The sequence below is a fragment of the Taudactylus pleione genome, unplaced genomic scaffold (genome assembly GCF_031769625.1).
Source record: "Taudactylus pleione unplaced genomic scaffold, aTauple2 ptg000775l, whole genome shotgun sequence".
Lineage (NCBI taxonomy): Eukaryota > Metazoa > Chordata > Amphibia > Anura > Myobatrachidae > Taudactylus > Taudactylus pleione.
The window spans coordinates 97,501-122,656 of NW_028285177.1; the positions used below are offsets into that span (position 1 = coordinate 97,501).

The window sequence follows — 25,156 nt, forward strand, 5'->3', positions numbered from 1 at the left end:
AACTGTAGACCACTTTTACTTCTTAACTCAAATAAGTTCATTGATAAGTTGAAAAAATTAAATGTAAAATGTAATAGAAAAGAATGTTATAGTATGATAAAATGAACTACAGCACCTGGTATTCCCTGGTGGTCTCCCATCCAACTACTAACCATGCCCAACACTGCATAGCTTCCAAGATCAGACGACATTGGCCATGTACAGTGTGATTTGGCTGTAGGCGCTCAAAAACATTAACTTTAGACCTCTTTTACTTCTTAACTCAAGTAAATTCATTGATAAGTTGAAAAAATTAAATGTAAAATGTAATAGAAAAGAATGTTATGGCAGTATAAAATTACCTACTGCACCTGGTTTTCCCAGGTGGTTTCCCTTCCAAGTACTGACCAGGCCCAACACTGCATAGCTACCAAAATAAGATGAGATTGGGCATGTCCAGTGTGGATTGGCTGTAGGTGCTCAAAAGCATTAACTTTAGACCTCTGTTACTTCTTAACTCAAGGAAATTCATTGATTAGTTGAAAAAATTAAATGTAAAATGTAATAGAAAAGAATGTTATGGCAGTATAAAATTACCTACAGCACCTGGTATTCCCAGGTGGTCTCCCATCCAAGTACTAACCAGGCCCAACACTGCATAGGTTCCAAGATCAGACGAGATTGGGCATGTCCAGTGTGGTTTGGCTGTAGGTGCTCAAAAACATTAACTTTAGACCTCTTTTACTTCTTAACTCAAGTAAATTCATTGATAAGTTGAAAAATTAAATGAGGAATGTAATAGAAAAGAATGTTATGGCAGTATAAAATTACCTACAGCTCCTGGTATTCCGAGGTGGTCTCCCATCCAAGTACTAACCAGGCCCAACACTGCATAGTTTCCAAGATCAGACGAGATTGGGCATGTCCAATGTGGTTTGGCTGTAGGTGCTCAAAAACATTAACTTTAGACCTCTATTACTTCTTAACTCAAGTAAATTCATTGATAAGTTGAAAAAATTAAATGTAAAATGTAATAGAAAAGAATGTTATGGCAGTATAAATTTACCTACAGCAACAGGTATTCCCAGGTGGTCTCCCATCCAAGTACTAACCAGGCCCAACACTGCATAGCTTCCAAGATCAGACGAAATTGGGCATGTCCAGTGTGGTTTGGCTGTAGGTGCTCAAAAACATTAACTTTAGACTTCTTTTACTTCTTAGCTCAAGTAAATTCATTGATAAGTTGAAAAAATGTAATGTAAAATGTAATAGAAAAGAATGTTATGGCAGTATAAATTTACATACAGCACCTGGTATTCCCAGGTGGTTTCCCATCCAAGTACTAACCAGGCCAAACACTGCATAGCTTCCAAGATCAGACGAGATTGGGCATGTCCAGTGTGGTTTGGCTGTAGGTACTCAAAAACATTAACTTTAGAACTCTTTTACTTCTTAACTCAAGTAAATTCAATGATAATTTGAAAAAATGAAATGTAAAATGTAATAGAAAAGAATGTTATGGCTGTCTAAAATTACCTACAGCACCAGGTATTCCCAGGTGGTCTCCCATCCAAGTACAAACCAGGCCCAACACTGCATAGCTTCCAAGATCAGAAAAGATTGGGTATGTCCAGTGTGCTTTGGCTGTATGCGCTCAAAAGCATTAAATTTAGATCTCTATTACTTCTTAACTCAAGTAAATTCATTGATAAGTTGAAAAAATTAAATGTAAAATGTAATAGAAAAGAATGTTATGGCAGTATAAAATTACCTACAGCACCTGGTAGTCCCAGGTGGTCTCCCATCCAAGTACTAACCAGGCCAAACACTGCATAGCTTCCAAGATCAGATGAGATTGGGCATGTCCAGTGTGGTTTGGCTGAAGGAGCTCAAAAACATTAACTTTAGACCTCTTTTACTTCTTTACTCAAGTAAATTCATTGATAAGTTGAAAAAATTAAATGTAAAATGTAATAGAAAAGAATGCTATGGCTGTCTAAAATTGCCGACAGCACCAGGTAGTCTCCCATCCAAGTACAAACCAGGCCCAACACTGCATAGCTTCCATGATCAGAAAAGATTGGGTATGTCCAGTGTGCTTTGGCTGTAGGTGCTCAAAAGCATTAAATTTAGACCTCTATTACTTCTTAACTCAAGTAAATTCATTGATAAGTTGAAAAAATTAAATGTAAAATGTAATAGAAAAGAATGTTATGGCAATATAAAATTACCTACAGCACCTGGTATTCCCACGTGGTCTCCCATCCAACTACTAACCGGGCCAAACTGCATAGCTTCCAAGATCAGACGAGAATGGGCATGTCCAGTGTGGTTTGGCTGTAGGTGCTCAAAAACATTAGCTTTAGACCTCTTTTACTTCTTAGCTCAAGTAAATTCATTGTTAAGTTGAATAAATTAAATGTAAAATGTAATAGAAAAGAATGTTAAGGCTATCTAAAATTACCTCCAGCATCTGGTATTCCCAGGTGGTCTCCCATTCAAGTACTAACCAGGCCCAACACTGCATAGCTTCCAAGATCAGATGAGATTGTTATTGTCCAGTGTGCTTTGGCTGTATGTGCTCAAAAACGTTAACTTTATACCTCTTTTACTTCTTAACTCAAGTAAATTCATTGATAAGTTGAAAAAATTAAATGTAAAATGTAATAGAAAAGAATGTTTTGGCTGTATAAAATCATCTACAGCACCTGGTATCCCAGGTGGTCTCCCACCCACGTACTAACCAGGTCCAACACTGCATAGCTTCCAAGATCAGAGGAGATTGGGCATGTCCAGTGTGGTTTGGCTGTTGGTGCTCAAAAACATTAACTTTAGACCTCTATTACTTCTTAACTTAAGTAAAATCATTGATAAGTTGAAAAAATTAAATGTAAAATGTAATAGATAAGAATGTTATGGCAGTATAAAATTACCTATTGCACCTGGTATTCCCAGGTGGTCTCCCATCCAAGTACTAACCAGGCCCAACACTGCATAGCTTCCAAGATCAGAAGAGATTGGGCATGTCCAGTGTGGTTTGTCTGCAGGCGATCAAAAATAATTATATTAGACCTCTTTTACTTCTTAACTCAAGTAAATTAATTTATAAGTTGAAAAATTTAAATGTAAAATGTAATAGAAAAGAATGTTATGGCAGTATAAAATGATGTACAGCACCTGTTATTCCCAGGTGTTCTCCCATCCAAGTACTTACCAGGCACAACATGGCATAGCGTCCAAGATCAGACGAGATTGGGCATGTCCAGTGTGGTTTGGCTGTAGGCCCTCAAATAAATTAACTTTAGACCTCTTTTACTTCTTAACTCAAGTAAATTCATTGATAAGTTGAAAAAATTAAATGTAAAATGTAATAGAAAAGAATGTTATGGCAGTATAAAATTACCTACTGCACCTGGTATTCCCTGGTGGTATCCCATCCAAGTACTTACCAGGCCCAACACTGTATAGCTTCCAAGATCAGACGAGATTGGGCATGTCCAGTGTGGTTTGGCTGTAGGTGCTCAAAAACATTAACTTTAGACCTCTTTTACTTCTTATCTCAAGTAAATTCATTGATAAGTTGAAAAATTAAATGAGGAATGTAATAGAAAAGAATGTTATGGCAGTATAAAATTACCTACAGCTCCTGGTATTCCGAGGTGGTCTCCCATCCAAGTACTAACCAGGCCCAACACTGCATAGTTTCCAAGATCAGACGAGATTGGGCATGTCCAATGTGGTTTGGCTGTAGGTGCTCAAAAACATTAACTTTAGACCTCTATTACTTCTTAACTCAAGTAAATTCATTGATAAGTTGAAAAAATTAAATGTAAAATGTAATAGAAAAGAATGTTATGGCAGTATAAATTTACCTACAGCAACAGGTATTCCCAGGTGGTCTCCCATCCAAGTACTAACCAGGCCCAACACTGCATAGCTTCCAAGATCAGACGAAATTGGGCATGTCCAGTGTGGTTTGGCTGTAGGTGCTCAAAAACATTAACTTTAGACTTCTTTTACTTCTTAGCTCAAGTAAATTCATTGATAAGTTGAAAAAATGTAATGTAAAATGTAATAGAAAAGAATGTTATGGCAGTATAAAATTACATACAGCACCTGGTATTCCCAGGTGGTTTCCCATCCAAGTACTAACCAGGCCAAACACTGCATAGCTTCCAAGATCAGACGAGATTGGGCATGTCCAGTGTGGTTTGGCTGTAGGTACTCAAAAACATTAACTTTAGAACTCTTTTACTTCTTAACTCAAGTAAATTCAATGATAATTTGAAAAAATGAAATGTAAAATGTAATAGAAAAGAATGTTATGGCTGTCTAAAATTACCTACAGCACCAGGTATTCCCAGGTGGTCTCCCATCCAAGTACAAACCAGGCCCAACACTGCATAGCTTCCAAGATCAGAAAAGATTGGGTATGTCCAGTGTGCTTTGGCTGTATGTGCTCAAAAGCATTACATTTAGATCTCTATTACTTCTTAACTCAAGTAAATTCATTGATAAGTTGAAAAAATTAAATGTAAAATGTAATAGAAAAGAATGTTATGGCAGTATAAAATTACCTACAGCACCTGGTAGTCCCAGGTGGTCTCCCATCCAAGTACTAACCAGGCCAAACACTGCATAGCTTCCAAGATCAGATGAGATTGGGCATGTCCAGTGTGGTTTGGCTGAAGGAGCTCAAAAACATTAACTTTAGACCTCTTTTACTTCTTTACTCAAGTAAATTCATTGATAAGTTGAAAAAATTAAATGTAAAATGTAATAGAAAAGAATGCTATGGCTGTCTAAAATTGCCGACAGCACCAGGTAGTCTCTCATCCAAGTACAAACCAGGCCCAACACTGCATAGCTTCCATGATCAGAAAAGATTGGGTATGTCCAGTGTGCTTTGGCTGTAGGTGCTCAAAAGCATTAAATTTAGACCTCTATTACTTCTTAACTCAAGTAAATTCATTGATAAGTTGAAAAAATTAAATGTAAAATGTAATAGAAAAGAATGTTATGGCAATATAAAATTACCTACAGCACCTGGTATTCCCACGTGGTCTCCCATCCAACTACTAACCAGGCCAAACTGCATAGCTTCCAAGATCAGACGAGAATGGGCATGTCCAGTGTGGTTTGGCTGTAGGTGCTCAAAAACATTAGCTTTAGACCTCTTTTACTTCTTAGCTCAAGTAAATTCATTGCTAAGTTGAATAAATTAAATGTAAAATGTAATAGAAAAGAATGTTAAGGCTATCTAAAATTACCTCCAGCATCTGGTATTCCCAGGTGGTCTCCCATTCAAGTACTAACCAGGCCCAACACTGCATAGCTTCCAAGATCAGATGAGATTGTTATTGTCCAGTGTGCTTTGGCTGTATGTGCTCAAAAACATTAACTTTATACCTCTTTTACTTCTTAACTCAAGTAAATTCATTGATAAGTTGAAAAAATTAAATGTAAAATGTAATAGAAAAGAATGTTTTGGCTGTATAAAATCATCTACAGCACCTGGTATTCCCAGGTGGTCTCCCACCCACGTACTAACCAGGTCCAACACTGCATAGCTTCCAAGATCAGAGGAGATTGGGCATGTCCAGTGTGGTTTGGCTGTTGGTGCTCAAAAACATTAACTTTAGACCTCTATTACTTCTTAACTTAAGTAAAATCATTGATAAGTTGAAAAAATTAAATGTAAAATGTAATAGATAAGAATGTTATGGCAGTATAAAATTACCTATTGCACCTGGTATTCCCAGGTGGTCTCCCATCCAAGTACTAACCAGGCCCAACACTGCATAGCTTCCAAGATCAGAAGAGATTGGGCATGTCCAGTGTGGTTTGTCTGCAGGCGATCAAAAATAATTATATTAGACCTCTTTTACTTCTTAACTCAAGTAAATTAATTTATAAGTTGAAAAATTTAAATGTAAAATGTAATAGAAAAGAATGTTATGGCAGTATAAAATGATGTACAGCACCTGTTATTCCCAGGTGTTCTCCCATCCAAGTACTTACCAGGCACAACATGGCATAGCGTCCAAGATCAGACGAGATTGGGCATGTCCAGTGTGGTTTGGCTGTAGGCCCTCAAATAAATTAACTTTAGACCTCTTTTACTTCTTAACTCAAGTAAATTCATTGATAAGTTGAAAAAATTAAATGTAAAATGTAATAGAAAAGAATGTTATGGCAGTATAAAATTACCTACTGCACCTGGTATTCCCTGGTGGTATCCCATCCAAGTACTTACCAGGCCCAACACTGTATAGCTTCCAAGATCAGACGAGATTGGGCATGTCCAGTGAGGATTGGCTGTAGGTGCACAAAAACATTAACTTTAGACCTCTATTACTTTTTAACTCAAGTAAGTTCATTGATAAGTTGAAAAAATTAAATGTAAAATGTAATAGAAAAGAATTTTATAGTATGATAAAATGAACTACAGCAGCTGGTATTCCCTGGTGGTCTCCCATCCAAGTACTAACCAGGCCCAACACTGCATAGCTTCCAATATCAGATGAGATTGGGCATGTCCAGTGTGGTTTGGCTGTAGGTGCTCAAAAGAATTAACTTTAGACCTCATTTACTTCTTAACTCAAGTAAATTCATTGATAAGTTGAAAAAATGTAATGTAATATGTAATAGAAAAGAATGTTATTACTATATAAAATTACCTACAGCACCTGGTATTCCCAGGTGGTCTCCCATCCAAGTACTAACCATGCCCAACACTGCATAGCTTCCAAGATCAGACGACATTGGCCATGTCCAGTGTGGTTTGGCTATAGGTGCTGAAAAATATTAACTTTAGACCTCTATTACTTCTTAACTCAAGTAAATTCATTGATAAGTTAAAAAAATTAAATGTAAAATGAAATAGAAAAGAATGTTATGGCAGTATAAAATTACCTACAGCTCCTGGTATTTCCAGGTGGTCTCCCATCCAAGTACTAACCAGGCCCAACACTGCATAGCTTCCAAGATCAGATGAGATTGGGCATGTCCAGTGTGGTTTGGCTGTAGGTGCTCAAAAGCATTAAATTTAGACCGCTATTACTTCTTAACACAAGTAAATTCATTGATAAGTTGAAAAAATTAAATGTAAAATGTAATAGAAAAGAATGTTATGGCTATATAAAATTACCTACAGCACCTGGTATTCCCAGGCGGTCTCCCATCCAAGTACTAACCAGGCCCAACACTGCATAGCTTCCAAGATCAGACAATATTGGGCATGTCCAGTGTGGTTTGACTGTAGGTGCTCAAAAACATTAACTTTAGACTTCTTTTACTTCTTATCTCAAGTAAATTCATTGATAAGTTGAAAAAATTAAATGTAAAATTTAATAGAAAAGAATGTTATGGCAGTATAAAATTACCTACAGCACCTGGTATTCCCAGGTGGTCTCCCATTCAAGTACTAACCAGGCCCAACACTGCATAGCTTCCAAGATCAGACAAGATTGGGCATGTCCAGTGTGGTTTGGCTGTAGGCGCTCAAAAACATTAACTGTAGACCACTTTTACTTCTTAACTCAAATAAGTTCATTGATAAGTTGAAAAAATTAAATGTAAAATGTAATAGAAAAGAATGTTATAGTATGATAAAAAGAACTACTGCACCTGGTATTCCCTGGTGGTCTCCCATCCAAGTACTAACCATGCCCAACACTGCATAGCTTCCAAGATCAGACGACATTGGCCATGTACAGTGTGGTTTGGCTGTAGGTGCTCAAAAACATTAACTTTAAACCTCTTTTACTTCTTAACTCAAGTAAATTAATTGATAAGTTGAAAAAATTAAATGTAAAATGTAATAGAAAAGAATGTTATGGCAGTATAAAATTACCTACTGCACCTGGTTTTCCCAGGTGGTTCCCTTCCAAGTACTGACCAGGCCCAACACTGCATAGCTACCAAGATAAGACGAGATTGGGCATGTCCAGTGTGGATTGGCTGTAGGTGCTCAAAAGCATTAACTTTAGACCTCTGTTACTTCTTAACTCAAGGAAATTCATTGATTAGTTGAAATAATTAAATGTAAAATGTAATAGAAAAGAATGTTATGGCAGTATAAAATTACCTACAGCACCTGGTATTCCCAGGTGGTCTCCCATCCAAGTACTAACCAGGCCCAACACTGCATAGGTTCCAAGATCAGACGAGATTGGGCATGTCCAGTGTGGTTTGGCTGTAGGTGCTCAAAAACATTAACTTTAGACCTCTTTTACTTCTTAACTCAAGTAAATTCATTGATAAGTTGAAAAATTAAATGAGAAATGTAATAGAAAAGAATGTGATGGCAGTATAAAATTACCTACAGCTCCTGGTATTCCGAGGTGGTCTCCCATCCAAGTACTAACCAGGCCCAACACTGCATAGCTTCCAAGATCAGATTAGATTGGGCATGTCCACTGTGGTTTGGCTGTAGGTGCTCAAAAACATTAACTTTAGACCTCTATTACTTCTTAACTCAAGTAAATTCATTGATAAGTTGAAAAAATTAAATGTAAAATGTAATAGAAAAGACTGTTATGGCAGTATAAATTTACCTACAGCAACAGGTATTCCCAGGTGGTCTCCCATCCAAGTACTAACCAGGCCCAACACTGCATAGCTTCCAAGATCAGACGAAATTGGGCATGTCCAGTGTGGTTTGGCTGTAGTTGCTCAAAAACATTAACTTTAGACTTCTTTTACTTCTTAGCTCAAGTAAATTCATTGATAAGTTGAAAAAATGTATTGTAAAATGTAATAGAAAAGAATGTTATGGCAGTATAAAATTACATACAGCACCTGGTATTCCCAGGTGGTCTCCTGTCCAAGTACTAACCAGGCCCAACACTACATAGCTTCCAAGATCAGACGAGATTGGGCATGTCCTGTGTGGTTTGGCTGTAGGTGCTCAAAAGCATTAACTTTAGACCTCTATTACTTCTTAACTCAAGTAAATTCATTGATAAGTTGAAAAAATTAAATGTAAAATGTAATAGAAAAGAATGTTATGGCTGTCTAAAATTACCTACAGCACCAGGTATTCCCAGGTGGTCTCCCATCCAAGTACAAACCAGGCCCAACACTGCATAGCTTCCAAGATCAGAAAAGATTGGGTATGTCCATTGTGGTTTGGCTGTAGGTGCTCAAAAGCATTAAATTTAGACCTCTATTACTTCTTATCTCAAGTAAATTCATTGATAATTTGAAAAAATTAAATGTAAAATGTAATAGAAAAGAATGTTATGGCAGTATAACATTACCTACAGCACCTGGTATTCCCAGGTGGTCTCCCATCCAAGTACTAACCAGGCCCAACACTGCATAGGTTCCAAGATCAGACGAGATTGGGCATGTCCAGTGTGGTTTGGCTGTAGGTGCTCAAAAACATTAACTTTAGGCCTCTTTTACTTCTTAACTCAAGTAAATTCATTGATAAGTTGAAAAATTAAATGAGAAATGTAATAGAAAAGAATGTTATGGCAGTATAAAATTACCTACAGCTCCTGGTATTCCGAGGTGGTCTCCCATCCAAGTACTAACCAGGCCCAACGCTGCATAGCTTCCAAGATCAGATTAGATTAGGCATGTCCACTGTGGTTTGGCTATAGGTGCTCAAAAACATTAACTTTAGACCTCTATTACTTCTTAACTCAAGTAAATTCATTGATAAGTTGAAAAAATTAAATGTAAAATGTAAAAGAAAAGACTGTTATGGCAGTATAAATTTACCTACAGCAACAGGTATTCCCAGGTGGTCTCCCATCCAAGTACTAACCAGGCCCAACACTGCATAGCTTCCAAGATCAGACGAAATTGGGCATGTCCAGTGTGGTTTGGCTGTAGTTGCTCCAAAACATTAACTTTAGACTTCTTTTACTTCTTAGCTCAAGTAAATTCATTGATAAGTTGAAAAAATGTAATGTAAAATGTAATAGAAAAGAATGTTATGGCAGTATAAAATTACATACAGCACCTGGTATTCCCAGGTGGTCTCCTGTCCAAGTACTAACCAGGCCCAACACTGCATAGCTTCCAAGATCAGACGAGATTGGGCTTGTCCTGTGTGGTTTGGCTGTAGGTGCTCAAAAGCATTAACTTTAGACCTCTATTACTTCTTAACTCAAGTAAATTCATTGATAAGTTGAAAAAATTAAATGTAAAATGTAATAGAAAAGAATGTTATGGCTGTCTAAAATTACCTACAGCACCAGGTATTCCCAGGTGGTCTCCCATCCAAGTACAAACCAGGCCCAACACTGCATAGCTTCCAAGATCAGATTAGATTGGGCATGTCCACTGTGGTTTGGCTATAGGTGCTCAAAAACATTAACTTTAGACCTCTTTTACTTTTTAACTCAAGTAAATTCATTGATAAGTTGAAAAATTTAAAAGTAAAATGTAATAGAAAAGAATGTTATGGCTGTCAAAAATTACCTACAGCACCATGTGTTCCCAGGTGGTCTCCCATCCAAGTACAAACCAGGCCCAAATCAGCATAGCTTCCAAGATCATACAAGATTGGGCATGTCCAGTGTGGTTTGGCTGTAGGTGCTCAAAAGCATTAACTTTAGACCTCTATTACTTCTTAACTCAAGTAAAGTCATTGATAAGTTGAAAAAATTAAATGTAAAATGTAATAGAAAAGACTGTTATGGCAGTATAAAATTACCTACAGCACCTGGGATTCCTAGGTGGTCTCCCATCCAAGTACTAACCAGGCCCAACACTGCATAGCTTCCAAGATCAGATGAGATTGGGCATGTCCAGTGTGGTTTGGCTGAAGGAGCTCAAAAGCATTAACTTTAGACGTCTTTTACTTCTTTACTCAAGTAAATTCATTGATAAGTTGAAAAAATTAAATGTAAAATGTAATAGAAAAGAATGTTATGGCAGTATAAAATTACCTACAGCACCTGGTATTCCAAGGTTGTCTCCCATCCAAGTACTAACCAGGCCAAACACTGCATAGCTTCCAAGATCAGACGAGATTGGGCATGTCCAGTGTGGTTTGGCTGTAGGTGCTCAAAAACATTAACTTTAGACCTCTTTTACTTCTTAACTCAAGTAAATTCAATGATAAGTTGAAAAAATTAAATGTAAAATGTAATAGAAAAGAATGTTATGGCAGTCTAAAATTACCTACAGCACCAGGTATTCCCAGGTGGTCTCCCATCCAAGTACAAACCAGGCCCAACACTGCATAGCTTCCAAGATCAGAAAAGATTGGGTATGTCCAGTGTGCTTTGGCTGTAGGTGCTCAAAAGCATTAAATTTAGACCTCTATTACTTCTTAACTCAAGTAAATTCATTGATAAGTTGAAAAAATTAAATGTAAAATGTAATAGAAAAGAATGTTATGGCAGTATAAAATTACCTACAGCACCTGGTATTCCCAGGTGGTCTCCCATCCAAGTACTAACCAGGCCAAACACTGCATAGCTTCCAAGATCAGATGAGATTGGGCATGTCCAGTGTGGTTTGGCTGTAGGTGCTCAAAAGCATTAACTTTAGACCTCTATTACTTCTTAACTCAAGTAAATTCATTGATAAGTTGAAAAAATTAAATGTAAAATGTAATAGAAAAGACTGTTATGGCAGTATAAAATTACCTACAGCACCTGGGATTCCTAGGTGGTCTCCCATCCAAGTACTAACCAGGCCCACCACTGCATAGCTTCCAAGAACAGACGAGATTGGGCATGTCCAGTGTGCTTTGGCTGTAGGTGCTCAAAAACATTAACTTTAGACCTCTTTTACTTCTTAACTCAAGTAAATTCATTGATAAGTTGAAAAAATTAAATGTAAATTGTAATAGAAAAGAATGTTTTGGCTGTATAAAATTACCTACAGCACCTGGTATTCCCAGGTGGTCTCCCACCCAAGTAGTAACCAGGCCCAACACGGCATAGCTTCCAAGATCAGACGAGATTGGGCATGTCCAGTGTGGTTTGGCTATAGGTGCTCAATAACATTAACTTTAGACATCTTTTACTTCTTGACTCAAGTAAATTCATTGATAAGTTGAAAAAATTAAATGTAAAATTTAATAGAAAAGAATGTTATGGCAGTATAAAATTACCTACAACACCTGGTATTCCCAGGTGGTCTCCCATTCAAGTACTAACCAGGCCCAACACTGCATAGCTTCCAAGATCAGACGAGATTGGGCATGTCCAGTGTGGTTTGGCTGTAGGCGCTCAAAAACATTAACTGTAGACCACTTTTACTTCTTAACTCAAATAAGTTCATTGATAAGTTGAAAAAATTAAATGTAAAATGTAATAGAAAAGAATGTTATAGTATGATAAAATGAACTACAGCACCTGGTATTCCCTGGTGGTCTCCCATCCAACTACTAACCATGCCCAACACTGCATAGCTTCCAAGATCAGACGACATTGGCCATATACAGTGTGATTTGGCTGAAGGCGCTCAAAAACATTAACTTTAGACCTCTTTTACTTCTTAACTCAAGTAAATTCATTGATAAGTTGAAAAAATTAAATGTAAAATGTAATAGAAAAGAATGTTATGGCAGTATAAAATTACCTACTGCACCTGGTTTTCCCAGGTGGTTTCCCTTCCAAGTACTGACCAGGCCCAACACTGCATAGCTACCAAAATAAGACGAGATTGGGCATGTCCAGTGTGGATTGGCTGTAGGTGCTCAAAAGCATTAACTTTAGACCTCTGTTACTTCTTAACTCAAGGAAATTCATTGATTAGTTGAAAAAATTAAATGTAAAATGTAATAGAAAAGAATGTTATGGCAGTATAAAATTACCTACAGCACCTGGTATTCCCAGGTGGTCTCCCATCCAAGTACTAACCAGGCCCAACACTGCATAGGTTCCAAGATCAGACGAGATTGGGCATGTCCAGTGTGGTTTGGCTGTAGGTGCTCAAAAACATTAACTTTAGACCTCTTTTACTTCTTAACTCAAGTAAATTCATTGATAAGTTGAAACATTAAATGAGGAATGTAATAGAAAAGAATGTTATGGCAGTATAAAATTACCTACAGCTCCTGGTATTCCGAGGTGGTCTCCCATCCAAGTACTAACCAGGCCCAACACTGCATAGTTTCCAAGATCAGACGAGATTGGGCATGTCCAATGTGGTTTGGCTGTAGGTGCTCAAAAACATTAACTTTAGACCTCTATTACTTCTTAACTCAAGTAAATTCATTGATAAGTTGAAAAAATTAAATGTAAAATGTAATAGAAAAGAATGTTATGGCAGTATAAATTTACCTACAGCAACAGGTATTCCCAGGTGGTCTCCCATCCAAGTACTAACCAGGCCCAACACTGCATAGCTTCCAAGATCAGACGAAATTGGGCATGTCCAGTGTGGTTTGGCTGTAGGTGCTCAAAAACATTAACTTTAGACTTCTTTTACTTCTTAGCTCAAGTAAATTCATTGATAAGTTGAAAAAATGTAATGTAAAATGTAATAGAAAAGAATGTTATGGCAGTATAAAATTACATACAGCACCTGGTATTCCCAGGTGGTTTCCCATCCAAGTACTAACCAGGCCAAACACTGCATAGCTTCCAAGATCAGACGAGATTGGGCATGTCCAGTGTGGTTTGGCTGTAGGTACTCAAAAACATTAACTTTAGAACTCTTTTACTTCTTAACTCAAGTAAATTCAATGATAATTTGAAAAAATGAAATGTAAAATGTAATAGAAAAGAATGTTATGGCTGTCTAAAATTACCTACAGCACCAGGTATTCCCAGGTGGTCTCCCATCCAAGTACAAACCAGGCCCAACACTGCATAGCTTCCAAGATCAGAAAAGATTGGGTATGTCCAGTGTGCTTTGGCTGTATGCGCTCAAATGCATTAAATTTAGATCTCTATTACTTCTTAACTCAAGTAAATTCATTGATAAGTTGAAAAAATTAAATGTAAAATGTAATAGAAAAGAATGTTATGGCAGTATAAAATTACCTACAGCACCTGGTAGTCCCAGGTGGTCTCCCATCCAAGTACTAACCAGGCCAAACACTGCATAGCTTCCAAGATCAGATGAGATTGGGCATGTCCAGTGTGGTTTGGCTGAAGGAGCTCAAAAACATTAACTTTAGACCTCTTTTACTTCTTTACTCAAGTAAATTCATTGATAAGTTGAAAAAATTAAATGTAAAATGTAATAGAAAAGAATGCTATGGCTGTCTAAAATTGCCGACAGCACCAGGTAGTCTCCCATCCAAGTACAAACCAGGCCCAACACTGCATAGCTTCCATGATCAGAAAAGATTGGGTATGTCCAGTGTGCTTTGGCTGTAGGTGCTCAAAAGCATTAAATTTAGACCTCTATTACTTCTTAACTCAAGTAAATTCATTGATAAGTTGAAAAAATTAAATGTAAAATGTAATAGAAAAGAATGTTATGGCAATATAAAATTACCTACAGCACCTGGTATTCCCACGTGGTCTCCCATCCAACTACTAACCAGGCCAAACTGCATAGCTTCCAAGATCAGACGAGAATGGGCATGTCCAGTGTGGTTTGGCTGTAGGTGCTCAAAAACATTAGCTTTAGACCTCTTTTACTTCTTAGCTCAAGTAAATTCATTGCTAAGTTGAATAAATTAAATGTAAAATGTAATAGAAAAGAATGTTAAGGCTATCTAAAATTACCTCCAGCATCTGGTATTCCCAGGTGGTCTCCCATTCAAGTACTAACCAGGCCCAACACTGCATAGCTTCCAAGATCAGATGAGATTGTTATTGTCCAGTGTGCTTTGGCTGTATGTGCTCAAAAACGTTAACTTTATACCTCTTTTACTTCTTAACTCAAGTAAATTCATTGATAAGTTGAAAAAATTAAATGTAAAATGTAATAGAAAAGAATGTTTTGGCTGTATAAAATCATCTACAGCACCTGGTATCCCAGGTGGTCTCCCACCCACGTACTAACCAGGTCCAACACTGCATAGCTTCCAAGATCAGAGGAGATTGGGCATGTCCAGTGTGGTTTGGCTGTTGGTGCTCAAAAACATTAACTTTAGACCTCTATTACTTCTTAACTTAAGTAAAATCATTGATAAGTTGAAAAAATTAAATGTAAAATGTAATAGATAAGAATGTTATGGCAGTATAAAATTACCTATTGCACCTGGTATTCCCAGGTGGTCTCCCATCCAAGTACTAACCAGGCCCAACACTGCATAGCTTCCAAGATCAGAAGAGATTGGGCATGTCCAGTGTGGTTTGTCTGCAGGCGATCAAAAATAATTATATTAGACCTCTTTTACTTCTTAACTCAAGTAAATTAATTTATAAGTTGAAAAATTTAAATGTAAAATGTAATAGAAAAGAATGTTATGGCAGTATAAAATGATGTACAGCACCTGTTATTCCCAGGTGTTCTCCCATCCAAGTACTTACCAGGCACAACATGGCATAGCGTCCAAGATCAGACGAGATTGGGCATGTCCAGTGTGGTTTGGCTGTAGGCCCTCAAATAAATTAACTTTAGACCTCTTTTACTTCTTAACTCAAGTAAATTCATTGATAAGTTGAAAAAATTAAATGTAAAATGTAATAGAAAAGAATGTTATGGCAGTATAAAATTACCTACTGCACCTGGTATTCCCTGGTGGTATCCCATCCAAGTACTTACCAGGCCCAACACTGTATAGCTTCCAAGATCAGACGAGATTGGGCATGTCCAGTGTGGATTGGCTGTAGGTGCTCAAAAGCATTAACTTTAGACCTCTGTTACTTCTTAACTCAAGGAAATTCATTGATTAGTTGAAAAAATTAAATGTAAAATGTAATAGAAAAGAATGTTATGGCAGTATAAAATTACCTACAGCACCTGGTATTCCCAGGTGGTCTCCCATCCAAGTACTAACCAGGCCCAACACTGCATAGGTTCCAAGATCAGACGAGATTGGGCATGTCCAGTGTGGTTTGGCTGTAGGTGCTCAAAAACATTAACTTTAGACCTCTTTTACTTCTTAACTCAAGTAAATTCATTGATAAGTTGAAAAATTAAATGAGGAATGTAATAGAAAAGAATGTTATGGCAGTATAAAATTACCTACAGCTCCTGGTATTCCGAGGTGGTCTCCCATCCAAGTACTAACCAGGCCCAACACTGCATAGTTTCCAAGATCAGACGAGATTGGGCATGTCCAATGTGGTTTGGCTGTAGGTGCTCAAAAACATTAACTTTAGACCTCTATTACTTCTTAACTCAAGTAAATTCATTGATAAGTTGAAAAAATTAAATGTAAAATGTAATAGAAAAGAATGTTATGGCAGTATAAATTTACCTACAGCAACAGGTATTCCCAGGTGGTCTCCCATCCAAGTACTAACCAGGCCCAACACTGCATAGCTTCCAAGATCAGACGAAATTGGGCATGTCCAGTGTGGTTTGGCTGTAGGTGCTCAAAAACATTAACTTTAGACTTCTTTTACTTCTTAGCTCAAGTAAATTCATTGATAAGTTGAAAAAATGTAATGTAAAATGTAATAGAAAAGAATGTTATGGCAGTATAAAATTACATACAGCACCTGGTATTCCCAGGTGGTTTCCCATCCAAGTACTAACCAGGCCAAACACTGCATAGCTTCCAAGATCAGACGAGATTGGGCATGTCCAGTGTGGTTTGGCTGTAGGTACTCAAAAACATTAACTTTAGAACTCTTTTACTTCTTAACTCAAGTAAATTCAATGATAATTTGAAAAAATGAAATGTAAAATGTAATAGAAAAGAATGTTATGGCTGTCTAAAATTACCTACAGCACCAGGTATTCCCAGGTGGTCTCCCATCCAAGTACAAACCAGGCCCAACACTGCATAGCTTCCAAGATCAGAAAAGATTGGGTATGTCCAGTGTGCTTTGGCTGTATGTGCTCAAAAGCATTACATTTAGATCTCTATTACTTCTTAACTCAAGTAAATTCATTGATAAGTTGAAAAAATTAAATGTAAAATGTAATAGAAAAGAATGTTATGGCAGTATAAAATTACCTACAGCACCTGGTAGTCCCAGGTGGTCTCCCATCCAAGTACTAACCAGGCCAAACACTGCATAGCTTCCAAGATCAGATGAGATTGGGCATGTCCAGTGTGGTTTGGCTGAAGGAGCTCAAAAACATTAACTTTAGACCTCTTTTACTTCTTTACTCAAGTAAATTCATTGATAAGTTGAAAAAATTAAATGTAAAATGTAATAGAAAAGAATGCTATGGCTGTCTAAAATTGCCGACAGCACCAGGTAGTCTCCCATCCAAGTACAAACCAGGCCCAACACTGCATAGCTTCCATGATCAGAAAAGATTGGGTATGTCCAGTGTGCTTTGGCTGTAGGTGCTCAAAAGCATTAAATTTAGACCTCTATTACTTCTTAACTCAAGTAAATTCATTGATAAGTTGAAAAAATTAAATGTAAAATGTAATAGAAAAGAATGTTATGGCAATATAAAATTACCTACAGCACCTGGTATTCCCACGTGGTCTCCCATCCAACTACTAACCAGGCCAAACTGCATAGCTTCCAAGATCAGACGAGAATGGGCATGTCCAGTGTGGTTTGGCTGTAGGTGCTCAAAAACATTAGCTTTAGACCTCTTTTACTTCTTAGCTCAAGTAAATTCATTGCTAAGTTGAATAAATTAAATGTAAAATGTAATAGAAAAGAATGTTAAGGCTATCTAAAATTACCTCCAGCATCTGGTATTCCCAGGTGGTCTCCCATTCAAGTACTAACCAGGCCCAACACTGCATAGCTTCCAAGATCAGATGAGATTGTTATTGTCCAGTGTGCTTTGGCTGTATGTGCTCAAAAACATTAACTTTATACCTCTTTTACTTCTTAACTCAAGTAAATTCATTGATAAGTTAAAAAAATTAAATGTAAAATGTAATAGAAAAGAATGTTTTGGCTGTATAAAATCATCTACAGCACCTGGTATTCCCAGGTGGTCTCCCACCCACGTACTAACCAGGTCCAACACTGCATAGCTTCCAAGATCAGAGGAGATTGGGCATGTCCAGTGTGGTTTGGCTGTTGGTGCTCAAAAACATTAACTTTAGACCTCTATTACTTCTTAACTTAAGTAAAATCATTGATAAGTTGAAAAAATTAAATGTAAAATGTAATAGATAAGAATGTTATGGCAGTATAAAATTACCTATTGCACCTGGTATTCCCAGGTGGTCTCCCATCCAAGTACTAACCAGGCCCAACACTGCATAGCTTCCAAGATCAGAAGAGATTGGGCATGTCCAGTGTGGTTTGTCTGCAGGCGATCAAAAATAATTATATTAGACCTCTTTTACTTCTTAACTCAAGTAAATTAATTTATAAGTTGAAAAATTTAAATGTAAAATGTAAAAGAAAAGAATGTTATGGCAGTATAAAATGATGTACAGCACCTGTTATTCCCAGGTGTTCTCCCATCCAAGTACTTACCAGGCACAACATGGCATAGCGTCCAAGATCAGACGAGATTGGGCATGTCCAGTGTGGTTTGGCTGTAGGCCCTCAAATAAATTAACTTTAGACCTCTTTTACTTCTTAACTCAAGTAAATTCATTGATAAGTTGAAAAAATTAAATGTAAAATGTAATAGAAAAGAATGTTATGGCAGTATAAAATTACCTACTGCACCTGGTATTCCCTGGTGGTATCCCATCCAAGTACTTACCAGGCCCAACACTGTATAGCTTCCAAGATCAGACGAGATTGGGCATGTCCAGTGAGGATTGGCTGTAGGTGCACAAAAACATTAACTTTAGACCTCTATTACTTTTTAACTCAAGTAAGTTCATTGATAAGTTGAAAAAATTAAATGTAAAATGTAATAGAAAAGAATTTTATAGTATGATAAAATGAACTACAGCAGCTGGTATTCCCTGGTGGTCTCCCATCCAAGTACTAACCAGGCCCAACACTGCATAGCTTCCAATATCAGATGAGATTGGGCATGTCCAGTGTGGTTTGGCTGTAGGTGCTCAAAAGAATTAACTTTAGACCTCATTTACTTCTTAACTCAAGTAAATTCATTGATAAGTTGAAAAAATGTAATGTAATATGTAATAGAAAAGAATGTTATTACTATATAAAATTACCTACAGCACCTGGTATTCCCAGGTGGTCTCCCATCCAAGTACTAACCATGCCCAACACTGCATAGCTTCCAAGATCAGACGACATTGGCCATGTCCAGTGTGGTTTGGCTATAGGTGCTGAAAAATATTAACTTTAGACCTCTATTACTTCTTAACTCAAGTAAATTCATTGATAAGTTAAAAAAATTAAATGTAAAATGAAATAGAAAAGAATGTTATGGCAGTATAAAATTACCTACAGCTCCTGGTATTTCCAGGTGGTCTCCCATCCAAGTACTAACCAGGCCCAACACTGCATAGCTTCCAAGATCAGATGAGATTGGGCATGTCCAGTGTGGTTTGGCTGTAGGTGCTCAAAAGCATTAAATTTAGACCGCTATTACTTCTTAACACAAGTAAATTCATTGATAAGTTGAAAAAATTAAATATAAAATGTAATAGAAAAGAATGTTATGGCTATATAAAATTACCTACAGCACCTGGTATTCCCAGGCGGTCTCCCATCCAAGTACTAACCAGGCCCAACACTGCATAGCTTCCAAGATCAGACAATATTGGGCATGTCCAGTGTGGTTTGACTGTATGTGCTCAAAAACATTAACTTTAGACTTCTTTTACTTCTTAACTCAAGTAAATTCATTGATAAGTTGAAAAAATTAAATGTAAAATTTAATAGAAAAGAATGTTATGGCAGTATAAAATTACCTACAGCACCTGGTATTCCCAGGTGGTCTCCCATTCAAGTACTAACCAGGCCCAACACTGCATAGCTTCCAAGATCAGACAAGATTGGGCATGTCCAGTGTGGTTTGGCTGTAGGTGCTCAAAAACATTAACTGTAGACCACTTTTACTTCTTAACTCAAATAAGTTCATTGATAAGTTGAAAAAATTAAATGTAAAATGTAATAGAAAAGAATGTTATAGTATGATAAAAAGAACTACTGCACCTGGTATTCCCTGGTGGTCTCCCATCCAAGTACTAACCATGCCCAACACTGCATAGCTTCCAAGATCAGACGACATTGGCCATGTACAGTGTGGTTTGGCTGTAGGTGCTCAAAAACATTAACTTTAAACCTCTTTTACTTCTTAACTCAAGTAAATTAATTGATAAGTTGAAAAAATTAAATGTAAAATGTAATAGAAAAGAATGTTATGGCAGTATAAAATTACCTACTGCACCTGGTTTTCCCAGGTGGTTCCCTTCCAAGTACTGACCAGGCCCAACACTGCATAGCTACCAAGATAAGACGAGATTGGGCATGTCCAGTGTGGATTGGCTGTAGGTGCTCAAAAGCATTAACTTTAGACCTCTGTTACTTCTTAACTCAAGGAAATTCATTGATTAGTTGAAAAAATTAAATGTAAAATGTAATAGAAAAGAATGTTATGGCAGTATAAAATTACCTACAGCACCTGGTATTCCCAGGTGGTCTCCCATCCAAGTACTAACCAGGCCCAACACTGCATAGGTTCCAAGATCAGACGAGATTGGGCATGTCCAGTGTGGTTTGGCTGTAGGTGCTCAAAAACATTAACTTTAGACCTCTTTTACTTCTTAACTCAAGTAAATTCATTGATAAGTTGAAAAATTAAATGAGAAATGTAATAGAAAAGAATGTTATGGCAGTATAAAATTACCTACAGCTCCTGGTATTCCGAGGTGGTCTCCCATCCAAGTACTAACCAGGCCCAACACTGCATAGCTTCCAAGATCAGATTAGATTGGGCATGTCCACTGTGGTTTGGCTGTAGGTGCTCAAAAACATTAACTTTAGAACTCTATTACTTCTTAACTCAAGTAAATTCATTGATAAGTTGAAAAAATTAAATGTAAAATGTAATAGAAAAGACTGTTATGGCAGTATAAATTTACCTACAGCAACAGGTATTCCCAGGTGGTCTCCCATCCAAGTACTAACCAGGCCCAACACTGCATAGCTTCCAAGATCAGACGAAATTGGGCATGTCCAGTGTGGTTTGGCTGTAGTTGCTCAAAAACATTAACTTTAGACTTCTTTTACTTCTTAGCTCAAGTAAATTCATTGATAAGTTGAAAAAATGTATTGTAAAATGTAATAGAAAAGAATGTTATGGCAGTATAAAATTACATACAGCACCTGGTATTCCCAGGTGGTCTCTAGTCCAAGTACTAACCAGGCCCAACACTACATAGCTTCCAAGATCAGACGAGATTGGGCATGTCCTGTGTGGTTTGGCTGTAGGTGCTCAAAAGCATTAACTTTAGACCTCTATTACTTCTTAACTCAAGTAAATTCATTGATAAGTTGAAAAAATTAAATGTAAAATGTAATAGAAAAGAATGTTATGGCTGTCTAAAATTACATACAGCACCAGGTATTCCCAGGTGGTCTCCAATCCAAGTACAAACCAGGCCCAACACTGCATAGCTTCCAAGATCAGAAAAGATTGGGTATGTCCATTGTGGTTTGGCTGTAGGTGCTCAAAAGCATTAAATTTAGACCTCTATTACTTCTTATCTCAAGTAAATTCATTGATAATTTGAAAAAATTAAATGTAAAATGTAATAGAAAAGAATGTTATGGCAGTATAACATTACCTACAGCACCTGGTATTCCCAGGTGGTCTCCCATCCAAGTACTAACCAGGCCCAACACTGCATAGGTTCCAAGATCAGACGAGATTGGGCATGTCCAGTGTGGTTTGGCTGTAGGTGCTCAAAAACATTAACTTTAGGCCTCTTTTACTTCTTAACTCAAGTAAATTCATTGATAAGTTGAAAAATTAAATGAGAAATGTAATAGAAAAGAATGTTATGGCAGTATAAAATTACCTACAGCTCCTGGTATTCCGAGGTGGTCTCCCATCCAAGTACTAACCAGGCCCAACGCTGCATAGCTTCCAAGATCAGATTAGATTGGGCATGTCCACTGTGGTTTGGCTATAGGTGCTCAAAAACATTAACTTTAGACCTCTATTACTTCTTAACTCAAGTAAATTCATTGATAAGTTGAAAAAATTAAATGTAAAATGTAAAAGAAAAGACTGTTATGGCAGTATAAATATACCTACAGCAACAGGTATTCCCAGGTGGTCTCCCATCCAAGTACTAACCAGGCCCAACACTGCATAGCTTCCAAGATCAGACGAAATTGGGCATGTCCAGTGTGGTTTGGCTGTAGTTGCTCCAAAACATTAACTTTAGACTTCTTTTACTTCTTAGCTCAAGTAAATTCATTGATAAGTTGAAAAAATGTAATGTAAAATGTAATAGAAAAGAATGTTATGGCAGTATAAAATTACATACAGCACCTGGTATTCCCAGGTGGTCTCCTGTCCAAGTACTAACCAGGCCCAACACTGCATAGCTTCCAAGATCAGACGAGATTGGGCATGTCCTGTGTGGTTTGGCTGTAGGTGCTCAAAAGCATTAACTTTAGACCTCTATTACTTCTTAACTCAAGTAAATTCATTGATAAGTTGAAAAAATTAAATGTAAAATGTAATAGAAAAGAATGTTATGACTGTCTAAAATTACCTACAGCACCAGGTATTCCCAGGTGGTCTCCCATCCAAGTACAAACCAGGCCCAACACTGCATAGCTTCCAAGATCAGATTAGATTGGGCATGTCCACTGTGGTTTGGCTATAGGTGCTCAAAAACATTAACTTTAGACCTCTTTTACTTTTTAACTCAAGTAAATTCATTGATAAGTTGAAAAATTTAAAAGTAAAATGTAATAGAAAAGAATGTTATGGCTGTCAAAAATTACCTACAGCACCATGTGTTCCCAGGTGGTCTCCCATCCAAGTACAAACCAGGCCCAAATCAGCATAGCTTCCAAGATCATACAAGATTGGGCATGTCCAGTGTGGTTTGGCTGTAGGTGCTCAAAAGCATTAACTTTAGACCTCTATTACTTCTTAACTCAAGTAAAGTCATTGATAAGTTGAAAAAATTAAATGTAAAATGTAATAGAAAAGACTGTTATGGCAGTATAAAATTACCTACAGCACCTGGGATTCCTAGGTGGTCTCCCATCCAAGTACTAACTAGGCCCAACACTGCATAGCTTCCAAGATCAGATGAGATTGGGCATGTCCAGTGTGGTTTGGCTGAAGGAGCTCAAAAGCATTAACTTTAGACCTCTTTTACTTCTTTACTCAAGTAAATTCATTGATAAGTTGAAAAAATTAAATGTAAAATGTAATAGAAAAGAATGTTATGGCAGTATAAAATTACCTACAGCACCTGGTATTCCCAGGTGGTCTCCCATCCAAGTACTAACCAGGCCAAACACTGCATAGCTTCCAAGATCAGATGAGATTGGGCATGTCCAGTGTGGTTTGGCTGAAGGAGCTCAAAAACATTAACTTTAGACCTCTTTTACTTCTTTACTCAAGTAAATTCATTGATAAGTTGAAAAAATTAAATGTAAAATGTAATAGAAAAGAATGCTATGGCTGTCTAAAATTGCCGACAGCACCAGGTAGTCTCCCATCCAAGTACAAACCAGGCCCAACACTGCATAGCTTCCATGATCAGAAAAGATTGGGTATGTCCAGTGTGCTTTGGCTGTAGGTGCTCAAAAGCATTAAATTTAGACCTCTATTACTTCTTAACTCAAGTAAATTCATTGATAAGTTGAAAAAATTAAATGTAAAATGTAATAGAAAAGAATGTTATGGCAATATAAAATTACCTACAGCACCTGGTATTCCCACGTGGTCTCCCATCCAACTACTAACCAGGCCAAACTGCATAGCTTCCAAGATCAGACGAGAATGGGCATGTCCAGTGTGGTTTGGCTGTAGGTGCTCAAAAACATTAGCTTTAGACCTCTTTTACTTCTTAGCTCAAGTAAATTCATTGCTAAGTTGAATAAATTAAATGTAAAATGTAATAGAAAAGAATGTTAAGGCTATCTAAAATTACCTCCAGCATCTGGTATTCCCAGGTGGTCTCCCATTCAAGTACTAACCAGGCCCAACACTGCATAGCTTCCAAGATCAGATGAGATTGTTATTGTCCAGTGTGCTTTGGCTGTATGTGCTCAAAAACGTTAACTTTATACCTCTTTTACTTCTTAACTCAAGTAAATTCATTGATAAGTTGAAAAAATTAAATGTAAAATGTAATAGAAAAGAATGTTTTGGCTGTATAAAATCATCTACAGCACCTGGTATCCCAGGTGGTCTCCCACCCACGTACTAACCAGGTCCAACACTGCATAGCTTCCAAGATCAGAGGAGATTGGGCATGTCCAGTGTGGTTTGGCTGTTGGTGCTCAAAAACATTAACTTTAGACCTCTATTACTTCTTAACTTAAGTAAAATCATTGATAAGTTGAAAAAATTAAATGTAAAATGTAATAGATAAGAATGTTATGGCAGTATAAAATTACCTATTGCACCTGGTATTCCCAGGTGGTCTCCCATCCAAGTACTAACCAGGCCCAACACTGCATAGCTTCCAAGATCAGAAGAGATTGGGCATGTCCAGTGTGGTTTGTCTGCAGGCGATCAAAAATAATTATATTAGACCTCTTTTACTTCTTAACTCAAGTAAATTAATTTATAAGTTGAAAAATTTAAATGTAAAATGTAATAGAAAAGAATGTTATGGCAGTATAAAATGATGTACAGCACCTGTTATTCCCAGGTGTTCTCCCATCCAAGTACTTACCAGGCACAACATGGCATAGCGTCCAAGATCAGACGAGATTGGGCATGTCCAGTGTGGTTTGGCTGTAGGCCCTCAAATAAATTAACTTTAGACCTCTTTTACTTCTTAACTCAAGTAAATTCATTGATAAGTTGAAAAAATTAAATGTAAAATGTAATAGAAAAGAATGTTATGGCAGTATAAAATTACCTACTGCACCTGGTATTCCCTGGTGGTATCCCATCCAAGTACTTACCAGGCCCAACACTGTATAGCTTCCAAGATCAGACGAGATTGGGCATGTCCAGTGTGGATTGGCTGTAGGTGCTCAAAAGCATTAACTTTAGACCTCTGTTACTTCTTAACTCAAGGAAATTCATTGATTAGTTGAAAAAATTAAATGTAAAATGTAATAGAAAAGAA

General features: G+C 37.0%; 86 pseudogenes; all 86 read right to left on the minus strand.

Moving 5' to 3' along the window:
- Window positions 1-338: 338 nt before the first annotated feature.
- Window positions 339-457, minus strand: LOC148475520 (5S ribosomal RNA; annotated as a pseudogene).
- A 116-nt stretch (window positions 458-573) lies between these two features.
- Window positions 574-692, minus strand: LOC148475521 (5S ribosomal RNA; annotated as a pseudogene).
- A 115-nt stretch (window positions 693-807) lies between these two features.
- LOC148475522 (5S ribosomal RNA) lies at window positions 808-926 on the minus strand (annotated as a pseudogene).
- Window positions 927-1,042: 116 nt separating this feature from the next.
- On the minus strand, window positions 1,043-1,161 carry LOC148475523 (5S ribosomal RNA; annotated as a pseudogene).
- A 116-nt stretch (window positions 1,162-1,277) lies between these two features.
- LOC148475524 (5S ribosomal RNA) lies at window positions 1,278-1,396 on the minus strand (annotated as a pseudogene).
- Window positions 1,397-1,512: 116 nt separating this feature from the next.
- On the minus strand, window positions 1,513-1,631 carry LOC148475525 (5S ribosomal RNA; annotated as a pseudogene).
- A 116-nt stretch (window positions 1,632-1,747) lies between these two features.
- LOC148475526 (5S ribosomal RNA) lies at window positions 1,748-1,866 on the minus strand (annotated as a pseudogene).
- Window positions 1,867-2,207: 341 nt separating this feature from the next.
- Window positions 2,208-2,324, minus strand: LOC148475527 (5S ribosomal RNA; annotated as a pseudogene).
- A 351-nt stretch (window positions 2,325-2,675) lies between these two features.
- LOC148475528 (5S ribosomal RNA) lies at window positions 2,676-2,793 on the minus strand (annotated as a pseudogene).
- A 116-nt stretch (window positions 2,794-2,909) lies between these two features.
- Window positions 2,910-3,028, minus strand: LOC148475529 (5S ribosomal RNA; annotated as a pseudogene).
- A 351-nt stretch (window positions 3,029-3,379) lies between these two features.
- On the minus strand, window positions 3,380-3,498 carry LOC148475530 (5S ribosomal RNA; annotated as a pseudogene).
- A 115-nt stretch (window positions 3,499-3,613) lies between these two features.
- LOC148475531 (5S ribosomal RNA) lies at window positions 3,614-3,732 on the minus strand (annotated as a pseudogene).
- Window positions 3,733-3,848: 116 nt separating this feature from the next.
- Window positions 3,849-3,967, minus strand: LOC148475532 (5S ribosomal RNA; annotated as a pseudogene).
- Window positions 3,968-4,083: 116 nt separating this feature from the next.
- LOC148475533 (5S ribosomal RNA) lies at window positions 4,084-4,202 on the minus strand (annotated as a pseudogene).
- A 116-nt stretch (window positions 4,203-4,318) lies between these two features.
- Window positions 4,319-4,437, minus strand: LOC148475534 (5S ribosomal RNA; annotated as a pseudogene).
- A 116-nt stretch (window positions 4,438-4,553) lies between these two features.
- Window positions 4,554-4,672, minus strand: LOC148475535 (5S ribosomal RNA; annotated as a pseudogene).
- Window positions 4,673-5,013: 341 nt separating this feature from the next.
- On the minus strand, window positions 5,014-5,130 carry LOC148475536 (5S ribosomal RNA; annotated as a pseudogene).
- Window positions 5,131-5,481: 351 nt separating this feature from the next.
- LOC148475537 (5S ribosomal RNA) lies at window positions 5,482-5,600 on the minus strand (annotated as a pseudogene).
- Window positions 5,601-5,716: 116 nt separating this feature from the next.
- LOC148475538 (5S ribosomal RNA) lies at window positions 5,717-5,835 on the minus strand (annotated as a pseudogene).
- Window positions 5,836-6,186: 351 nt separating this feature from the next.
- Window positions 6,187-6,305, minus strand: LOC148475539 (5S ribosomal RNA; annotated as a pseudogene).
- A 116-nt stretch (window positions 6,306-6,421) lies between these two features.
- Window positions 6,422-6,540, minus strand: LOC148475540 (5S ribosomal RNA; annotated as a pseudogene).
- Window positions 6,541-6,656: 116 nt separating this feature from the next.
- LOC148475541 (5S ribosomal RNA) lies at window positions 6,657-6,775 on the minus strand (annotated as a pseudogene).
- Window positions 6,776-6,891: 116 nt separating this feature from the next.
- LOC148475542 (5S ribosomal RNA) lies at window positions 6,892-7,010 on the minus strand (annotated as a pseudogene).
- Window positions 7,011-7,126: 116 nt separating this feature from the next.
- Window positions 7,127-7,245, minus strand: LOC148475543 (5S ribosomal RNA; annotated as a pseudogene).
- A 116-nt stretch (window positions 7,246-7,361) lies between these two features.
- On the minus strand, window positions 7,362-7,480 carry LOC148475544 (5S ribosomal RNA; annotated as a pseudogene).
- Window positions 7,481-8,065: 585 nt separating this feature from the next.
- LOC148475545 (5S ribosomal RNA) lies at window positions 8,066-8,184 on the minus strand (annotated as a pseudogene).
- A 115-nt stretch (window positions 8,185-8,299) lies between these two features.
- LOC148475546 (5S ribosomal RNA) lies at window positions 8,300-8,418 on the minus strand (annotated as a pseudogene).
- A 116-nt stretch (window positions 8,419-8,534) lies between these two features.
- Window positions 8,535-8,653, minus strand: LOC148475547 (5S ribosomal RNA; annotated as a pseudogene).
- A 116-nt stretch (window positions 8,654-8,769) lies between these two features.
- LOC148475548 (5S ribosomal RNA) lies at window positions 8,770-8,888 on the minus strand (annotated as a pseudogene).
- Window positions 8,889-9,004: 116 nt separating this feature from the next.
- Window positions 9,005-9,123, minus strand: LOC148475549 (5S ribosomal RNA; annotated as a pseudogene).
- Window positions 9,124-9,239: 116 nt separating this feature from the next.
- LOC148475550 (5S ribosomal RNA) lies at window positions 9,240-9,358 on the minus strand (annotated as a pseudogene).
- A 115-nt stretch (window positions 9,359-9,473) lies between these two features.
- LOC148475551 (5S ribosomal RNA) lies at window positions 9,474-9,592 on the minus strand (annotated as a pseudogene).
- A 116-nt stretch (window positions 9,593-9,708) lies between these two features.
- On the minus strand, window positions 9,709-9,827 carry LOC148475552 (5S ribosomal RNA; annotated as a pseudogene).
- A 116-nt stretch (window positions 9,828-9,943) lies between these two features.
- LOC148475553 (5S ribosomal RNA) lies at window positions 9,944-10,062 on the minus strand (annotated as a pseudogene).
- A 116-nt stretch (window positions 10,063-10,178) lies between these two features.
- LOC148475554 (5S ribosomal RNA) lies at window positions 10,179-10,297 on the minus strand (annotated as a pseudogene).
- A 116-nt stretch (window positions 10,298-10,413) lies between these two features.
- Window positions 10,414-10,532, minus strand: LOC148475555 (5S ribosomal RNA; annotated as a pseudogene).
- Window positions 10,533-10,648: 116 nt separating this feature from the next.
- LOC148475556 (5S ribosomal RNA) lies at window positions 10,649-10,767 on the minus strand (annotated as a pseudogene).
- Window positions 10,768-10,883: 116 nt separating this feature from the next.
- LOC148475557 (5S ribosomal RNA) lies at window positions 10,884-11,002 on the minus strand (annotated as a pseudogene).
- A 116-nt stretch (window positions 11,003-11,118) lies between these two features.
- Window positions 11,119-11,237, minus strand: LOC148475558 (5S ribosomal RNA; annotated as a pseudogene).
- Window positions 11,238-11,353: 116 nt separating this feature from the next.
- LOC148475559 (5S ribosomal RNA) lies at window positions 11,354-11,472 on the minus strand (annotated as a pseudogene).
- A 116-nt stretch (window positions 11,473-11,588) lies between these two features.
- Window positions 11,589-11,707, minus strand: LOC148475560 (5S ribosomal RNA; annotated as a pseudogene).
- Window positions 11,708-11,823: 116 nt separating this feature from the next.
- Window positions 11,824-11,942, minus strand: LOC148475561 (5S ribosomal RNA; annotated as a pseudogene).
- A 116-nt stretch (window positions 11,943-12,058) lies between these two features.
- LOC148475562 (5S ribosomal RNA) lies at window positions 12,059-12,177 on the minus strand (annotated as a pseudogene).
- A 351-nt stretch (window positions 12,178-12,528) lies between these two features.
- LOC148475563 (5S ribosomal RNA) lies at window positions 12,529-12,647 on the minus strand (annotated as a pseudogene).
- Window positions 12,648-12,763: 116 nt separating this feature from the next.
- Window positions 12,764-12,882, minus strand: LOC148475564 (5S ribosomal RNA; annotated as a pseudogene).
- A 115-nt stretch (window positions 12,883-12,997) lies between these two features.
- LOC148475565 (5S ribosomal RNA) lies at window positions 12,998-13,116 on the minus strand (annotated as a pseudogene).
- Window positions 13,117-13,232: 116 nt separating this feature from the next.
- Window positions 13,233-13,351, minus strand: LOC148475566 (5S ribosomal RNA; annotated as a pseudogene).
- A 116-nt stretch (window positions 13,352-13,467) lies between these two features.
- On the minus strand, window positions 13,468-13,586 carry LOC148475567 (5S ribosomal RNA; annotated as a pseudogene).
- A 116-nt stretch (window positions 13,587-13,702) lies between these two features.
- Window positions 13,703-13,821, minus strand: LOC148475568 (5S ribosomal RNA; annotated as a pseudogene).
- Window positions 13,822-13,937: 116 nt separating this feature from the next.
- Window positions 13,938-14,056, minus strand: LOC148475569 (5S ribosomal RNA; annotated as a pseudogene).
- A 341-nt stretch (window positions 14,057-14,397) lies between these two features.
- Window positions 14,398-14,514, minus strand: LOC148475570 (5S ribosomal RNA; annotated as a pseudogene).
- A 351-nt stretch (window positions 14,515-14,865) lies between these two features.
- On the minus strand, window positions 14,866-14,983 carry LOC148475571 (5S ribosomal RNA; annotated as a pseudogene).
- Window positions 14,984-15,099: 116 nt separating this feature from the next.
- LOC148475572 (5S ribosomal RNA) lies at window positions 15,100-15,218 on the minus strand (annotated as a pseudogene).
- A 351-nt stretch (window positions 15,219-15,569) lies between these two features.
- On the minus strand, window positions 15,570-15,688 carry LOC148475573 (5S ribosomal RNA; annotated as a pseudogene).
- A 116-nt stretch (window positions 15,689-15,804) lies between these two features.
- On the minus strand, window positions 15,805-15,923 carry LOC148475574 (5S ribosomal RNA; annotated as a pseudogene).
- Window positions 15,924-16,038: 115 nt separating this feature from the next.
- LOC148475575 (5S ribosomal RNA) lies at window positions 16,039-16,157 on the minus strand (annotated as a pseudogene).
- A 116-nt stretch (window positions 16,158-16,273) lies between these two features.
- Window positions 16,274-16,392, minus strand: LOC148475576 (5S ribosomal RNA; annotated as a pseudogene).
- A 116-nt stretch (window positions 16,393-16,508) lies between these two features.
- Window positions 16,509-16,627, minus strand: LOC148475577 (5S ribosomal RNA; annotated as a pseudogene).
- A 116-nt stretch (window positions 16,628-16,743) lies between these two features.
- Window positions 16,744-16,862, minus strand: LOC148475578 (5S ribosomal RNA; annotated as a pseudogene).
- A 116-nt stretch (window positions 16,863-16,978) lies between these two features.
- Window positions 16,979-17,097, minus strand: LOC148475579 (5S ribosomal RNA; annotated as a pseudogene).
- A 341-nt stretch (window positions 17,098-17,438) lies between these two features.
- On the minus strand, window positions 17,439-17,555 carry LOC148475580 (5S ribosomal RNA; annotated as a pseudogene).
- Window positions 17,556-17,906: 351 nt separating this feature from the next.
- LOC148475581 (5S ribosomal RNA) lies at window positions 17,907-18,025 on the minus strand (annotated as a pseudogene).
- A 116-nt stretch (window positions 18,026-18,141) lies between these two features.
- Window positions 18,142-18,260, minus strand: LOC148475582 (5S ribosomal RNA; annotated as a pseudogene).
- A 351-nt stretch (window positions 18,261-18,611) lies between these two features.
- On the minus strand, window positions 18,612-18,730 carry LOC148475583 (5S ribosomal RNA; annotated as a pseudogene).
- Window positions 18,731-18,846: 116 nt separating this feature from the next.
- On the minus strand, window positions 18,847-18,965 carry LOC148475584 (5S ribosomal RNA; annotated as a pseudogene).
- A 116-nt stretch (window positions 18,966-19,081) lies between these two features.
- Window positions 19,082-19,200, minus strand: LOC148475585 (5S ribosomal RNA; annotated as a pseudogene).
- Window positions 19,201-19,316: 116 nt separating this feature from the next.
- LOC148475586 (5S ribosomal RNA) lies at window positions 19,317-19,435 on the minus strand (annotated as a pseudogene).
- Window positions 19,436-19,551: 116 nt separating this feature from the next.
- LOC148475587 (5S ribosomal RNA) lies at window positions 19,552-19,670 on the minus strand (annotated as a pseudogene).
- Window positions 19,671-19,786: 116 nt separating this feature from the next.
- Window positions 19,787-19,905, minus strand: LOC148475588 (5S ribosomal RNA; annotated as a pseudogene).
- Window positions 19,906-20,490: 585 nt separating this feature from the next.
- LOC148475589 (5S ribosomal RNA) lies at window positions 20,491-20,609 on the minus strand (annotated as a pseudogene).
- Window positions 20,610-20,724: 115 nt separating this feature from the next.
- On the minus strand, window positions 20,725-20,843 carry LOC148475590 (5S ribosomal RNA; annotated as a pseudogene).
- Window positions 20,844-20,959: 116 nt separating this feature from the next.
- Window positions 20,960-21,078, minus strand: LOC148475591 (5S ribosomal RNA; annotated as a pseudogene).
- A 116-nt stretch (window positions 21,079-21,194) lies between these two features.
- LOC148475592 (5S ribosomal RNA) lies at window positions 21,195-21,313 on the minus strand (annotated as a pseudogene).
- Window positions 21,314-21,429: 116 nt separating this feature from the next.
- LOC148475593 (5S ribosomal RNA) lies at window positions 21,430-21,548 on the minus strand (annotated as a pseudogene).
- A 116-nt stretch (window positions 21,549-21,664) lies between these two features.
- LOC148475594 (5S ribosomal RNA) lies at window positions 21,665-21,783 on the minus strand (annotated as a pseudogene).
- Window positions 21,784-21,898: 115 nt separating this feature from the next.
- On the minus strand, window positions 21,899-22,017 carry LOC148475595 (5S ribosomal RNA; annotated as a pseudogene).
- Window positions 22,018-22,133: 116 nt separating this feature from the next.
- LOC148475596 (5S ribosomal RNA) lies at window positions 22,134-22,252 on the minus strand (annotated as a pseudogene).
- Window positions 22,253-22,368: 116 nt separating this feature from the next.
- Window positions 22,369-22,487, minus strand: LOC148475597 (5S ribosomal RNA; annotated as a pseudogene).
- Window positions 22,488-22,603: 116 nt separating this feature from the next.
- On the minus strand, window positions 22,604-22,722 carry LOC148475598 (5S ribosomal RNA; annotated as a pseudogene).
- Window positions 22,723-22,838: 116 nt separating this feature from the next.
- On the minus strand, window positions 22,839-22,957 carry LOC148475599 (5S ribosomal RNA; annotated as a pseudogene).
- A 116-nt stretch (window positions 22,958-23,073) lies between these two features.
- On the minus strand, window positions 23,074-23,192 carry LOC148475600 (5S ribosomal RNA; annotated as a pseudogene).
- A 116-nt stretch (window positions 23,193-23,308) lies between these two features.
- Window positions 23,309-23,427, minus strand: LOC148475601 (5S ribosomal RNA; annotated as a pseudogene).
- Window positions 23,428-23,768: 341 nt separating this feature from the next.
- On the minus strand, window positions 23,769-23,885 carry LOC148475602 (5S ribosomal RNA; annotated as a pseudogene).
- A 351-nt stretch (window positions 23,886-24,236) lies between these two features.
- On the minus strand, window positions 24,237-24,354 carry LOC148475603 (5S ribosomal RNA; annotated as a pseudogene).
- A 116-nt stretch (window positions 24,355-24,470) lies between these two features.
- LOC148475604 (5S ribosomal RNA) lies at window positions 24,471-24,589 on the minus strand (annotated as a pseudogene).
- Window positions 24,590-24,940: 351 nt separating this feature from the next.
- LOC148475605 (5S ribosomal RNA) lies at window positions 24,941-25,059 on the minus strand (annotated as a pseudogene).
- Between the last annotated feature and the right edge of the window lie 97 nt (window positions 25,060-25,156).